The 15,944-nt window shown below is 44.4% G+C and overlaps 1 long non-coding RNA gene across 2 annotated transcripts; it reads right to left on the bottom strand.

Moving 5' to 3' along the window:
- Positions 1–11,931: 11,931 nt before the first annotated feature.
- Positions 11,932–14,955, bottom strand: LOC6595734. Of its 2 annotated transcripts, none has more exons than XR_003408779.1 (4): positions 14,833–14,955; positions 12,693–12,776; positions 12,218–12,622; positions 11,932–12,161 (listed from the first exon to the last, which is right to left on the bottom strand). It is a non-coding gene; the product is annotated as an uncharacterized LOC6595734 (long non-coding RNA). The 2 variants fall into 2 exon arrangements; XR_003408780.1 differs by having other exon boundaries at positions 12,218–12,619.
- Positions 14,956–15,944: the final 989 nt, after the last annotated feature.

The raw sequence follows: 15,944 nt of genomic DNA, 5'->3' as shown, positions 1-15,944 counted from the left end.
AAAACCAGTATTTTAATGATATGCAAATTCAAATCGTTGGAGTTCTATATCTCGGCTCTTTATGGGCCGATCGGCGAAGGACCGACTGTCCCAGGATCGTGAGGATTCAGACTGTCGAACGGCGTCAAAATCTCGACTACGAAAATGAGGCTGATTTTTTGCAAATTTCATGATTTTTCGCGAAAATCGTGAACAAATTGATGCCCTTTTTTCCGATGGCAGTCGATTCGCAGGACTCTCCCGATCACGTGGAGACATGCCTCGCCACAATCGGCCCATAAATGGCCGAGATATAGCCTACAGAAAAAACCAGTATTTTAATGATATGCAAATTCAAATCGTTGGAAGGCTATATCTCGGCTCTTTATGGGCCGATCGGCGAAGGACCGACTGTCCCAGGATCGTGAGGATTCAGACTGTCGAACGGCGTCTAAATCTCGACTACGAAAATGAGGCCGATTTTTTGCAAATTTCATGATGTAACCATCATGATTTTTCGCGAAAATCGTGAACAAATTGATGTCCTTTTTTCCGATGGCAGTTGATTCGCAGGACTCTCCCGATCACGTGGAGACATGCCGCATTCCGATCGGCTGGCGTATAGCCGAGATATAGCCTACAGAAAAAACCAATATTTTAATTATATGCAAGTTAAAGCCGTAGGAAGGCTATATCTCGGCTCTTTATGGGCCGATCGGCGAAGGAACGACTGTCCCAGGATCGTGAGGATTCAGACTGTCGAACGGCGTCAAAATCTCGACTACGAAAATGAGGCCGATTTTTTGCAAATTTCATGATGTAACCATCATGATTTTTCGCGAAAATCGTGAACAAATTGATGTCCTTTTTTCCGATGGCAGTCGATTCGCAGGACTCTCCCGATCACGTGGAGACATGCCGCATTCCGATCGGCTGGCGTATAGCCGAGATATAGCCTACAGAAAAAACCAATATTTTAATTATATGCAAGTTAAAGCCGTAGGAAGGCTATATCTCGGCTCTTTATGGGCCGATCGGCGAAGGAACGACTGTCCCAGGATCGTGAGGATTCAGACTGTCGAACGGCGTCAAAATCTCGACTACGAAAATGAGGCCGATTTTTTGCAAATTTCATGATGTAACCATCATGATTTTTCGCGAAAATCGTGAACAAATTGATGTCCTTTTTTCCGATGGCAGTCGATTCGCAGGACTCTCCCGATCACGTGGAGACATGCCTCGCCACAATCGGCCCATAAATGGCCGAGATATAGCCTACAGAAAAAACCAATATTTTAATTATATGCAAATTAAAGCCGTAGGAAGGCTATATCTCGGCTCTTTATGGGCCGATCGGCGAAGGAACGACTGTCCCAGGATCGTGAGGATTCAGACTGTCGAACGGCGTCAAAATCTCGACTACGAAAATGAGGCCGATTTTTTGCAAATTTCATGATGTAACCATCATGATTTTTCGCGAAAATCGTGAACAAATTGATGTCCTTTTTTCCGATGGCAGTCGATTCGCAGGACTCTCCCGATCACGTGGAGACATGCCGCATTCCGATCGGCTGGCGTATAGCCGAGATATAGCCTACAGAAAAAACCAATATTTTAATTATATGCAAGTTAAAGCCGTAGGAAGGCTATATCTCGGCTCTTTATGGGCCGATCGGCGAAGGAACGACTGTCCCAGGATCGTGAGGATTCAGACTGTCGAACGGCGTCAAAATCTCGACTACGAAAATGAGGCCGATTTTTTGCAAATTTCATGATGTAACCATCATGATTTTTCGCGAAAATCGTGAACAAATTGATGTCCTTTTTTCCGATGGCAGTCGATTCGCAAGACTCTCCCGATCACGTGGAGACATGCCTCGCCACAATCGGCCCATAAATGGCCGAGATATAGCCTACAGAAAAAACCAATATTTTAATTATATGCAAATTAAAGCCGTAGGAAGGCTATATCTCGGCTCTTTATGGGCCGATCGGCGAAGGAACGACTGTCCCAGGATCGTGAGGATTCAGACTGTCGAACGGCGTCAAAATCTCGACTACGAAAATGAGGCCGATTTTTTGCAAATTTCATGATGTAACCATTATGATTTTTCGCGAAAATCGTGAACAAATTGATGTCCTTTTTTCCGATGGCAGTCGATTCGCAGGACTCTCCCGATCACGTGGAGACATGCCTCGCCACAATCGGCCCATAAATGGCCGAGATATAGCCTACAGAAAAAACCAGTATTTTAATGATATGCAAATTCAAATCGTTGGAGTTCTATATCTCGGCTCTTTATGGGCCGATCGGCGAAGGACCGACTGTCCCAGGATCGTGAGGATTCAGACTGTCGAACGGCGTCAAAATCTCGACTACGAAAATGAGGCTGATTTTTTGCAAATTTCATGATTTTTCGCGAAAATCGTGAACAAATTGATGTCCTTTTTTCCGATGGCAGTCGATTCGCAGGACTCTCCCGATCACGTGGAGACATGCCTCGCCACAATCGGCCCATAAATGGCCGAGATATAGCCTACAGAAAAAACCAATATTTTAATTATATGCAAATTAAAGCCGTAGGAAGGCTATATCTCGGCTCTTTATGGGCCGATCGGCGAAGGAACGACTGTCCCAGGATCGTGAGGATTCAGACTGTCGAACGGCGTCAAAATCTCGACTACGAAAATGAGGCCGATTTTTTGCAAATTTCATGATGTAACCATTATGATTTTTCGCGAAAATCGTGAACAAATTGATGTCCTTTTTTCCGATGGCAGTCGATTCGCAGGACTCTCCCGATCACGTGGAGACATGCCTCGCCACAATCGGCCCATAAATGGCCGAGATATAGCCTACAGAAAAAACCAGTATTTTAATGATATGCAAATTCAAATCGTTGGAGTTCTATATCTCGGCTCTTTATGGGCCGATCGGCGAAGGACCGACTGTCCCAGGATCGTGAGGATTCAGACTGTCGAACGGCGTCAAAATCTCGACTACGAAAATGAGGCTGATTTTTTGCAAATTTCATGATTTTTCGCGAAAATCGTGAACAAATTGATGTCCTTTTTTCCGATGGCAGTCGATTCGCAGGACTCTCCCGATCACGTGGAGACATGCCTCGCCACAATCGGCCCATAAATGGCCGAGATATAGCCTACAGAAAAAACCAGTATTTTAATGATATGCAAATTCAAATCGTTGGAAGGCTATATCTCGGCTCTTTATGGGCCGATCGGCGAAGGACCGACTGTCCCAGGATCGTGAGGATTCAGACTGTCGAACGGCGTCAAAATCTCGACTACGAAAATGAGGCCGATTTTTTGCAAATTTCATGATGTAACCATTATGATTTTTCGCGAAAATCGTGAACAAATTGATGTCCTTTTTTCCGATGGCAGTCGATTCGCAGGACTCTCCCGAACACATGGACACATGCCTCGCCACAATCGGCCCATAAATGGCCGAGATATAGCCAACAGAAAAAACCAGTATTTTAATGATATGCAAATTCAAATCGTTGAAAGGCTATATCTCGGCTCTGTATGGGCCGATCGGCGAAGGACCGACTGTCCCAGGATCGTGAGGATTCAGACTGTCGAACGGCGTCAAAATCTCGACTACGAAAATGAGGCCGATTTTTTGCAAATTTCATGATGTAACCATCATGATTTTTCGCGAAAATCGTGAACAAATTGATGCCCTTTTTTCCGATGGCAGTCGATTCGCAGGACTCTCCCGATCACGTGGAGACATGCCTCGCCACAATCGGCCCATAAATGGCCGAGATATAGCCTACAGAAAAAACCAGTATTTTAATGATATGCAAATTCAAATCGTTGGAAGGCTATATCTCGGCTCTGTATGGGCCGATCGGCGAAGGACCGACTGTCCCAGGATCGTGAGGATTCAGACTGTCGAACGGCGTCAAAATCTCGACTACGAAAATGAGGCCGATTTTTTTGCAAATTTCATGATGTAACCATCATGATTTTTCGCGAAAATCGTGAACAAATTGATGCCCTTTTTTCCGATGGCAGTCGATTCGCAGGACTCTCCCGATCACGTGGAGACATGCCTCGCCACAATCGGCCCATAAATGGCCGAGATATAGCCTACAGAAAAAACCAGTATTTTAATGATATGCAAATTCAAATCGTTGGAAGGCTATATCTCAGCTCTTTATGGGCCGATCGGCGAAGGACCGACTGTCCCAGGATCGTGAGGATTCAGACTGTCGAACGGCGTCAAAATCTCGACTACGAAAATGAGGCCGATTTTTTGCAAATTTCATGATGTAACCATTATGATTTTTCGCGAAAATCGTGAACAAATTGATGTCCTTTTTTCCGATGGCAGTCGATTCGCAGGACTCTCCCGATCACGTGGAGACATGCCTCGCCACAATCGGCCCATAAATGGCCGAGATATAGCCTACAGAAAAAACCAGTATTTTAATGATATGCAAATTCAAATCGTTGGAAGGCTATATCTCGGCTCTTTATGGGCCGATCGGCGAAGGACCGACTGTCCCAGGATCGTGAGGATTCAGACTGTCGAACGGCGTCAAAATCTCGACTACGAAAATGAGGCCGATTTTTTGCAAATTTCATGATGTAACCATCATGATTTTTCGCGAAAATCGTGAACAAATTGATGTCCTTTTTTCCGATGGCAGTCGATTCGCAGGACTCTCCCGATCCCGTGGAGACATGCCTCGCCACAATCGGCCCATAAATGGCCGAGATATAGCCTACAGAAAAAAACAGTATTTTAATAATATGCACATCCAAATCGTTGGAGCTCTATATCTCGGCTCTTTATGGGCCGATCGGCGAAGGACCGACTGTCCCAGGATCGTGAGGATTCAGACTGTCGAACGGCGTCAAAATCTCGACTACGAAAATGAGGCCGATTTTTTGCAAATTTCATGATGTAACCATCATGATTTTTCGCGAAAATCGTGAACAAATTGATGTCCTTTTTTCCGATGGCAGTCGATTCGCAGGACTCTCCCGATCACATGGACACATGCCTCGCCACAATCGGCCCATAAATGGCCGAGATATAGCCAACAGAAAAAACCAGTATTTTAATGATATGCAAATTCAAATCGTTGGAAGGCTATATCTCGGCTCTGTATGGGCCGATCGGCGAAGGACCGACTGTCCCAGGATCGTGAGGATTCAGACTGTCGAACGGCGTCAAAATCTCGACTACGAAAATGAGGCCGATTTTTTGCAAATTTCATGATGTAACCATCATGATTTTTCGCGAAAATCGTGAACAAATTGATGCCCTTTTTTCCGATGGCAGTCGATTCGCAGGACTCTCCCGATCACGTGGAGACATGCCTCGCCACAATCGGCCCATAAATGGCCGAGATATAGCCTACAGAAAAAACCAGTATTTTAATGATATGCAAATTCAAATCGTTGGAAGGCTATATCTCGGCTCTGTATGGGCCGATCGGCGAAGGACCGACTGTCCCAGGATCGTGAGGATTCAGACTGTCGAACGGCGTCAAAATCTCGACTACGAAAATGAGGCCGATTTTTTGCAAATTTCATGATGTAACCATCATGATTTTTCGCGAAAATCGTGAACAAATTGATGCCCTTTTTTCCGATGGCAGTCGATTCGCAGGACTCTCCCGATCACGTGGAGACATGCCTCGCCACAATCGGCCCATAAATGGCCGAGATATAGCCTACAGAAAAAACCAGTATTTTAATGATATGCAAATTCAAATCGTTGGAAGGCTATATCTCGGCTCTGTATGGGCCGATCGGCGAAGGACCGACTGTCCCAGGATCGTGAGGATTCAGACTGTCGAACGGCGTCAAAATCTCGACTACGAAAATGAGGCCGATTTTTTGCAAATTTCATGATGTAACCATCATGATTTTTCGCGAAAATCGTGAACAAATTGATGTCCTTTTTTCCGATGGCAGTCGATTCGCAGGACTCTCCCGATCACGTGGACACATGCCTCGCCACAATCGGCCCATAAATGGCCGAGATATAGCCAACAGAAAAAACCAGTATTTTAATGATATGCAAATTCAAATCGTTGGAAGGCTATATCTGGGCTCTTTATGGGCCGATCGGCGAAGGACCGACTGTCCCAGGATCGTGAGGATTCAGACTGTCGAACGGCGTCAAAATCTCGACTACGAAAATGAGGCCGATTTTTTGCAAATTTCATGATGTAACCATCATGATTTTTCGCGAAAATCGTGAACAAATTGATGTCCTTTTTTCCGATGGCAATCGATTCGCAGGACTCTCCCGATCCCGTGGAGACATGCCTCGCCACAATCGGCCCATAAATGGCCGAGATATAGCCTACAGAAAAAACCAGTATTTTAATAATATGCACATCCAAATCGTTGGAGTTCTATATCTCGGCTCTTTATGGGCCGATCGGCGAAGGACCGACTGTCCCAAGATCGTGAGGATTCAGACTGTCGAACGGCGTCAAAATCTCGACTACGAAAATGAGGCCGATTTTTTGCAAATTTCATGATGTAACCATCATGATTTTTCGCGAAAATCGTGAACAAATTGATGTCCTTTTTTCCGATGGCAGTCGATTCGCAGGACTCTCCCGATCACGTGGAGACATGCCTCGCCACAATCGGCCCATAAATGGCCGAGATATAGCCTACAGAAAAAACCAGTATTTTAATGATATGCAAATTCAAATCGTTGGAAGGCTATATCTGGGCTCTTTATGGGCCGATGGGCGAAGGACCGACTGTCCCAGGATCGTGAGGATTCAGACTGTCGAACGGCGTCAAAATCTCGACTACGAAAATGAGGCTGATTTTTTGCAAATTTCATGATGTAACCATCATGATTTTTCGCGAAAATCGTGAACAAATTGATGTCCTTTTTTCCGATGGCAGTCGATTTGCAGGACTCTCCCGATCACGTGGACACATGCCTCGCCACAATCGGCCCATAAATGGCCGAGATATAGCCTACAGAAAAAACCAGTATTTTAATAATATGCACATCCAAATCGTTGGAGTTCTATATCTCGGCTCTTTATGGGCCGATCGGCGAAGGACCGACTGTCCCAGGATCGTGAGTATTCAGACTGTCGAACGGCGTCAAAATCTCGACTACGAAAATGAGGCCGATTTTTTGCAAATTTCATGATTTTTCGCGAAAATCGTGAACAAATTGATGTCCTTTTTTCCGATGGCAGTCGATTCGCAGGACTCTCCCGATCACGTGGACACATGCCTCGCCACAATCGGCCCATAAATGGCCGAGATATAGCCAACAGAAAAAACCAGTATTTTAATGATATGCAAATTCAAATCGTTGGAAGGCTATATCTCAGCTCTTTATGGGCCGATCGGCGAAGGACCGACTGTCCCAGGATCGTGAGGATTCAGACTGTCGAACGGCGTCAAAATCTCGACTACGAAAATGAGGCTGATTTTTTGCAAATTTCATGATGTAACCATCATGATTTTTCGCGAAAATCGTGAACAAATTGATGTCCTTTTTTCCGATGGCAGTCGATTCGCAGGACTCTCCCGATCCCGTGGAGACATGCCTCGCCACAATCGGCCCATAAATGGCCGAGATATAGCCTACAGAAAAAAACAGTATTTTAATAATATGCACATCCAAATCGTTGGAGCTCTATATCTCGGCTCTTTATGGGCCGATCGGCGAAGGACCGACTGTCCCAGGATCGTGAGGATTCAGACTGTCGAACGGCGTCAAAATCTCGACTACGAAAATGAGGCCGATTTTTTGCAAATTTCATGATGTAACCATCATGATTTTTCGCGAAAATCGTGAACAAATTGATGTCCTTTTTTCCGATGGCAGTCGATTCGCAGGACTCTCCCGATCACATGGACACATGCCTCGCCACAATCGGCCCATAAATGGCCGAGATATAGCCAACAGAAAAAACCAGTATTTTAATGATATGCAAATTCAAATCGTTGGAAGGCTATATCTCGGCTCTGTATGGGCCGATCGGCGAAGGACCGACTGTCCCAGGATCGTGAGGATTCAGACTGTCGAACGGCGTCAAAATCTCGACTACGAAAATGAGGCCGATTTTTTGCAAATTTCATGATGTAACCATCATGATTTTTCGCGAAAATCGTGAACAAATTGATGCCCTTTTTTCCGATGGCAGTCGATTCGCAGGACTCTCCCGATCACGTGGAGACATGCCTCGCCACAATCGGCCCATAAATGGCCGAGATATAGCCTACAGAAAAAACCAGTATTTTAATGATATGCAAATTCAAATCGTTGGAAGGCTATATCTCGGCTCTGTATGGGCCGATCGGCGAAGGACCGACTGTCCCAGGATCGTGAGGATTCAGACTGTCGAACGGCGTCAAAATCTCGACTACGAAAATGAGGCCGATTTTTTGCAAATTTCATGATGTAACCATCATGATTTTTCGCGAAAATCGTGAACAAATTGATGCCCTTTTTTCCGATGGCAGTCGATTCGCAGGACTCTCCCGATCACGTGGAGACATGCCTCGCCACAATCGGCCCATAAATGGCCGAGATATAGCCTACAGAAAAAACCAGTATTTTAATGATATGCAAATTCAAATCGTTGGAAGGCTATATCTCGGCTCTGTATGGGCCGATCGGCGAAGGACCGACTGTCCCAGGATCGTGAGGATTCAGACTGTCGAACGGCGTCAAAATCTCGACTACGAAAATGAGGCCGATTTTTTGCAAATTTCATGATGTAACCATCATGATTTTTCGCGAAAATCGTGAACAAATTGATGTCCTTTTTTCCGATGGCAGTCGATTCGCAGGACTCTCCCGATCACGTGGACACATGCCTCGCCACAATCGGCCCATAAATGGCCGAGATATAGCCAACAGAAAAAACCAGTATTTTAATGATATGCAAATTCAAATCGTTGGAAGGCTATATCTGGGCTCTTTATGGGCCGATCGGCGAAGGACCGACTGTCCCAGGATCGTGAGGATTCAGACTGTCGAACGGCGTCAAAATCTCGACTACGAAAATGAGGCCGATTTTTTGCAAATTTCATGATGTAACCATCATGATTTTTCGCGAAAATCGTGAACAAATTGATGTCCTTTTTTCCGATGGCAATCGATTCGCAGGACTCTCCCGATCCCGTGGAGACATGCCTCGCCACAATCGGCCCATAAATGGCCGAGATATAGCCTACAGAAAAAACCAGTATTTTAATAATATGCACATCCAAATCGTTGGAGTTCTATATCTCGGCTCTTTATGGGCCGATCGGCGAAGGACCGACTGTCCCAAGATCGTGAGGATTCAGACTGTCGAACGGCGTCAAAATCTCGACTACGAAAATGAGGCCGATTTTTTGCAAATTTCATGATGTAACCATCATGATTTTTCGCGAAAATCGTGAACAAATTGATGTCCTTTTTTCCGATGGCAGTCGATTCGCAGGACTCTCCCGATCACGTGGAGACATGCCTCGCCACAATCGGCCCATAAATGGCCGAGATATAGCCTACAGAAAAAACCAGTATTTTAATGATATGCAAATTCAAATCGTTGGAAGGCTATATCTGGGCTCTTTATGGGCCGATGGGCGAAGGACCGACTGTCCCAGGATCGTGAGGATTCAGACTGTCGAACGGCGTCAAAATCTCGACTACGAAAATGAGGCTGATTTTTTGCAAATTTCATGATGTAACCATCATGATTTTTCGCGAAAATCGTGAACAAATTGATGTCCTTTTTTCCGATGGCAGTCGATTTGCAGGACTCTCCCGATCACGTGGACACATGCCTCGCCACAATCGGCCCATAAATGGCCGAGATATAGCCTACAGAAAAAACCAGTATTTTAATAATATGCACATCCAAATCGTTGGAGTTCTATATCTCGGCTCTTTATGGGCCGATCGGCGAAGGACCGACTGTCCCAGGATCGTGAGTATTCAGACTGTCGAACGGCGTCAAAATCTCGACTACGAAAATGAGGCCGATTTTTTGCAAATTTCATGATTTTTCGCGAAAATCGTGAACAAATTGATGTCCTTTTTTCCGATGGCAGTCGATTCGCAGGACTCTCCCGATCACGTGGACACATGCCTCGCCACAATCGGCCCATAAATGGCCGAGATATAGCCAACAGAAAAAACCAGTATTTTAATGATATGCAAATTCAAATCGTTGGAAGGCTATATCTCAGCTCTTTATGGGCCGATCGGCGAAGGACCGACTGTCCCAGGATCGTGAGGATTCAGACTGTCGAACGGCGTCAAAATCTCGACTACGAAAATGAGGCTGATTTTTTGCAAATTTGATGATTTTTCGCGAAAATCGTGAACAAATTGATGTCCTTTTTTCCGATGGCAGTCGATTCGCAGGACTCTCCCGATCACGTGGAGACATGCCGCATTCCGATCGGCTGGCGTATAGCCGAGATATAGCCTACAGGAAAAACCAGTATTTTAATTATATGCAAATTAAAGCCGTTGGAAGGCTATATCTCGGCTCTTTATGGGCCGATCGGCGAAGGACCGACTGTCCCAGGATCGTGAGGATTCAGACTGTCGAACGGCGTCAAAATCTCGACTACGAAAATGAGGCCGATTTTTTGCAAATTTCATGATGTAACCATCATGATTTTTCGCGAAAATCGTGAACAAATTGATGTCCTTTTTTCCGATGGCAGTCGATTCGCAGGACTCTCCCGATCACGTGGAGACATGCCTCGCCACAATCGGCCCATAAATGGCCGAGATATAGCCTACAGAAAAAACCAGTATTTTAATAATATGCACATCCAAATCGTTGGAGTTCTATATCTCGGCTCTTTATGGGCCGATCGGCGAAGGACCGACTGTCCCAGGATCGTGAGGATTCAAACTGTCGAACGGCGTCAAAATCTCGACTACGAAAATGAGGCCGATTTTTTGCAAATTTCATGATTTTTCGCGAAAATCGTGAACAAATTGATGTCCTTTTTTCCGATGGCAGTCGATTCGCAGGACTCTCCCGATCACGTGGACACATGCCTCGCCACAATCGGCCCATAAATGGCCGAGATATAGCCAACAGAAAAAACCAGTATTTTAATGATATGCAAATTCAAATCGTTGGAAGGCTATATCTCAGCTCTTTATGGGCCGATCGGCGAAGGACCGACTGTCCCAGGATCGTGAGGATTCAGACTGTCGAACGGCGTCAAAATCTCGACTACGAAAATGAGGCTGATTTTTTGCAAATTTCATGATTTTTCGCGAAAATCGTGAACAAATTGATGTCCTTTTTTCCGATGGCAGTCGATTCGCAGGACTCTCCCGATCACGTGGACACATGCCTCGCCACAATCGGCCCATAAATGGCCGAGATATAGCCAACAGAAAAAACCAGTATTTTAATGATATGCAAATTCAAATCGTTGGAAGGCTATATCTCAGCTCTTTATGGGCCGATCGGCGAAGGACCGACTGTCCCAGGATCGTGAGGATTCAGACTGTCGAACGGCGTCAAAATCTCGACTGCGAAAATGAGGCCGATTTTTTGCAAATTTCATGATGTAACCACCATGATTTTTCGCGAAAATCGCGAACAAATTGATGTCCTTTTTTCTGATGGCAGTCGATTCGCAGGACTCTCCAGATCACGAAGAGACATGCCTCGCCACAATCGGCTAATAAATAGCCGAGATATAGTCTACAGAAAAAACCAGTATTTTAATTATATGCAAATTAAAGCCGTTGGAAGGCTATATCTCGGCGTTTTATGGGCCGATCGGCAAAGGACCAACTCTCCCAGGATCGTGAGGATTCAGTCTGCCGAACAGTGTCAAAATAATAAGAAAAATATCCCTGATCCCTTGGAAAGGACTCAAACAACCCCAGTCCGTCATATTTCGCCAATTCGTTTCAAGGATTATTTTTTAACTATTTTATTCATCAAAAGTTAGCTTATTATCAATAAATAAACAAGTGGAAAACAGTTTTATCTATCTTACACCTAACAACAACGAGATCTATATAGAGTCTAGCATCCCGCGTAGCTCTTCGCTTGGTTACCATAGTCAAAGTCCTTGTTGTCGATGGCCAGGTCGAAGGATGTCGATAGCTTGTTAGGTTAGGCCTGGCTGGGATAGACCTCGGTGTATCTCGAATAAGCCTCGGTAATGCTTCTCTGTAAGGGAAGATATATTTTAAAATACATCCACAATTATCTACTGATTTACTTACTCGTCTCGAAGCTGTAGAACAGCGTTTGATGCGGCGGCATATGAATGGGGTGGTTGCTGACATTTCCCATGGGCGTGAACCAACACTTCCTTCGTCGATTTGATCCCTGCTGCAGGGATCCTCGGTGAAACAGCAGCGGCATCAGGGCCCACAGCAGGAAACCCAGTGGCTGCCACAGTCCATCCAGGAGTCCATCAGTGGTGGTACCGACAGAAAGCGGACTCGAAAGGAGGAGAACACATCGTTGGACGCCAGGAAGAGGCCATCATGTCCCGAGGCAGGGAGTTCGTGATGTCAGCCTTGAGTGGTCAACCGTCATTGAGCGCACGCTCGCTCATATGAACCGGAAGACCAGAAGGGTGAAGCCTCTTGTAAATGATGTTAAAAATATCGCCACCCGACCTGCTAAAATGAAAGGAAGAGTTAAATAAAATAAATAAATAACAAATGATAACAAATGATGATATAAATGTACCTGGCGCGGTAAGAGAAGGGGATCGCGGCATAGCAGATTGTGGCCAGGGAGGTTCTCGGCCAATAGAGCAGAAGGGAATACAAACTAAAAGAAGAGGAAAAAGAAAGAGTAAATGGAAAGATGAATAGGGGGGAAATAAGGAAATCTTATCCGGTCAAAGCCGATAAGGTAAAGCAAAGTGCAGTAGGGATCGTGGATGCAGTATCGATCCGGCAACACCCAAACGGGAAAAGCCGCCTGAGGTCGCCCGATTCTAAAAGATTCCAAAAAAGATTCCAAAAAAAACGGAAAAGTGATGGTTAAAGACTCGGTTCACTTATCCGGGGAAATATATCATAAAATATACTCTCAGTAGGAACACAAATTTCGCAATCTTTATTGGGAGCTGGGATCATTCAATTAACTTTCAACAGGGATCCCAGAGTCTTCGGCTCTGGCGTTCAGCAACCTCCGCTAAACAAACACCCATACATTAAAATACGCTGGAAACACAATAGAAAACAGAAATTAAACTCTGAAAACGAAATAAGCATATTTTCGGGGGAAAATATTGTGTGTGTTGTACTAACACATGCAAAGCGGTGCTGTTCTGGCTGTTCGTTTGCGACATGTTCGGTGTATGAATTGGCACATCTAACATATAAATTGTGTGGTTAGTGGCTATACCATACACAACTATTATAGTTTACTGTTTCCCCATAATCTGATCCAAAGGAAATGTTACCTTTCGCTTACCTGTAGGTCCTTTCCATTTCAGTAAAGCATACCCGAATATCTATTCCTTTCAATTAGTTTTTCCGCTTTATTGTTAATAAATATTTAAGGCACAACCAATTAGGCGTCCAAAAGGCAAGCGGCACAAGAGCCATTAAATATTCAACTCCATATAAGTGTCTGTCTGTGTGTTTGTCTGTCTGTGTGAGTGGGTAGATGTTTAGGGAATGCCCAAAAAATTAATTTGCCTTTGCCTAAAGGATTCCATTCCGCCTGCGTCCCTCATAATCTGCTCATATTAAACTAATTGCCGTAAATTTCAACAACAAACTGCCATAAATGTTGGCCCATACTTTTAGTTGCCAAGAAACCAGCGCCCACCAACGGGCCCGCCTCCAAGACCAAGCTCAAGCGCAAGCCCATCTTACCGTCAAAAACTTGTCTTAACTTTAATTAAGTGGCATTATGTTCAATTAGGCAAAAGTTTCCAATATGCAAATTAACACAATTTGTGTGTAAAGTGCCTGCCCCGAAAGGGAGAAGAGCCGTGCCGAATGGTTGGCGGTCGGTGTCTATTTCTGAGGCAGATAAATTTCCACCCCACACAGACACACACACAGCCCACAGATCGGGGCTGCCTCTAATAGAAGTGGGCGTGACAGTTTGTTAATAAATTTAGCATATATCTACCAGATATCTCTTTCCGTTTGCTGAGATTGTGGCATTTAGCTGTTGGCAATAAATAATTTATTATGTCTCAAATGGCAATTGGTTTTGCCAGGAATCGCTACGGAAAGGATGTGGAGGGGGATAAAAAGGATACTTAGAATAGTCAAAAGTAGTGACTCAGCTTTCGGCTAATTGATCCAAATGGGATTTCAATTAATATAATGTATGTGGTGAAAATACTCGCTGGTGTCTGGGGATCCTTGATTTTGTAGAAAGTTTTCTTTGAACAAATAGAAAAGAAACAAAAGAGAGCCAAAAGTAAACATCTGATCGGCAGTATAGAATCACATGGATACCAGTAAATGTTATCCTAATTAAATTCATCTGTATGTGCAAACTTGAAGTACTCTCCTTCCCTTCCCTTCCCTTCCTATAACGACATGCTTCAAAGAACTTCCTATCAAACCATAGCACATTCCATCAATTCCACAAATGACTGTCCCTGCCGCAAAGTTGGCCAAATATTTCACATTTAATGTTCAATGCTTGTGGCTGGGGAAATGGCTACCCATGGATTACCCATGGGGATAACCCTCACTCCGTTCGGGCTTAATTATCAAACGCAGGACCTTGGGACCGAGAAGCCTCTAGTGCCGCCCTCACTCCGACCCCTTAACTCCAATTGACGATTAAATTTCAAATGTCTAATTTGTAGTTGATGGTCGGATAATTCCCATATTCACACGAACATACGTACATATACACAATAGATACACATGTGTGTGTTTCGATGCTTGACAGATGTAAGGGGCAAATGGTTATCCTTGTAATCCTTGTCAGCCATCAGCCATCAGGCATCCGACATCGGGGCATCGAGCTTCTAATTGCAGTCGCCTTCAATGAGCATGGATTAGAAATTAATTAAAGTATAAGGCTAATGTGACATTTGCATGTGTGTTTTCAGACCAGGACCCCACCCCCCGTCAGAAAGGACTCGGCGCAGAGGCTCTCTCTCCATTTGGCATAATTGTATGCCCTTCAAATGTGATTAATCAGCTTTTGCTAATGCGGGACTTCGACTTCTGACTTTGTGACCGGGCTTTGGCCTTTGTCATTGGCTTTGGCTTTTACTTTGACTTTGACTCGGGCCGGGCTTTGGCCGGTCTCCCTTCATGCCAATTCAATGGCCTGAGATTCCATTCGAATGGCAGCGAAAGGGTTATGACATTCGCCTCAATGGTTCTCAATGGTTTGCGTTTGTTCTTTGGGTTTGGGTGGCAATTGAAGATTCTTTTAGCATAAGTTAAACCTTACCTTAACCAATTGAACTGTGTTGTCATTTATCTTATACATATATTTATTATATTCATGCTCAAAAAACATCTCCTCAATCTCGTAGGGTGTCCATTGCAAGAGCTCTCCTCTTTTTACTATTAATAACCATTTTCTATTTGATAATCTACTTCATGAGAATCTCAATAGGCAACTTTTACAGAACAAAATTAAATTAAAACTCACTGCCCAACTCTTCAGATACGTGTTTGCTTTTCACGGGCATCAAGAGGATCTCCAGCACAGTCATGCAGTGATTCAGTTCCAGCCAATAAGCACAGTGCTACAAAAGCCACTGCCCATACATATGCATACATACGTAAATAAATAAATACTTTAGGTTAATACTGCAGTCTCTCCCTCACCCTCTTCAATAACGCCATCAGCATAATCGGCTATTGATCACCAGGTCGATAAAAGTAGGACTGCCATACCTTATAGGAAATGCATGCGGTGAGAATAAGAGAGATATGGAATGTACATGTTAGAAGCATTAAAATGAAAAGGACCATGTTTACAAAGATATAATTGCTGTTG

This window comes from Drosophila persimilis, unplaced genomic scaffold (assembly GCF_003286085.1).
Source record: "Drosophila persimilis strain 14011-0111.01,24,50 unplaced genomic scaffold, DperRS2 tig00000191-arrow-pilon, whole genome shotgun sequence".
In the NCBI taxonomy this organism is placed as follows: Eukaryota; Metazoa; Arthropoda; class Insecta; order Diptera; family Drosophilidae; genus Drosophila; species Drosophila persimilis.
This window is presented reverse-complemented; position numbering and strand designations above follow the sequence as displayed.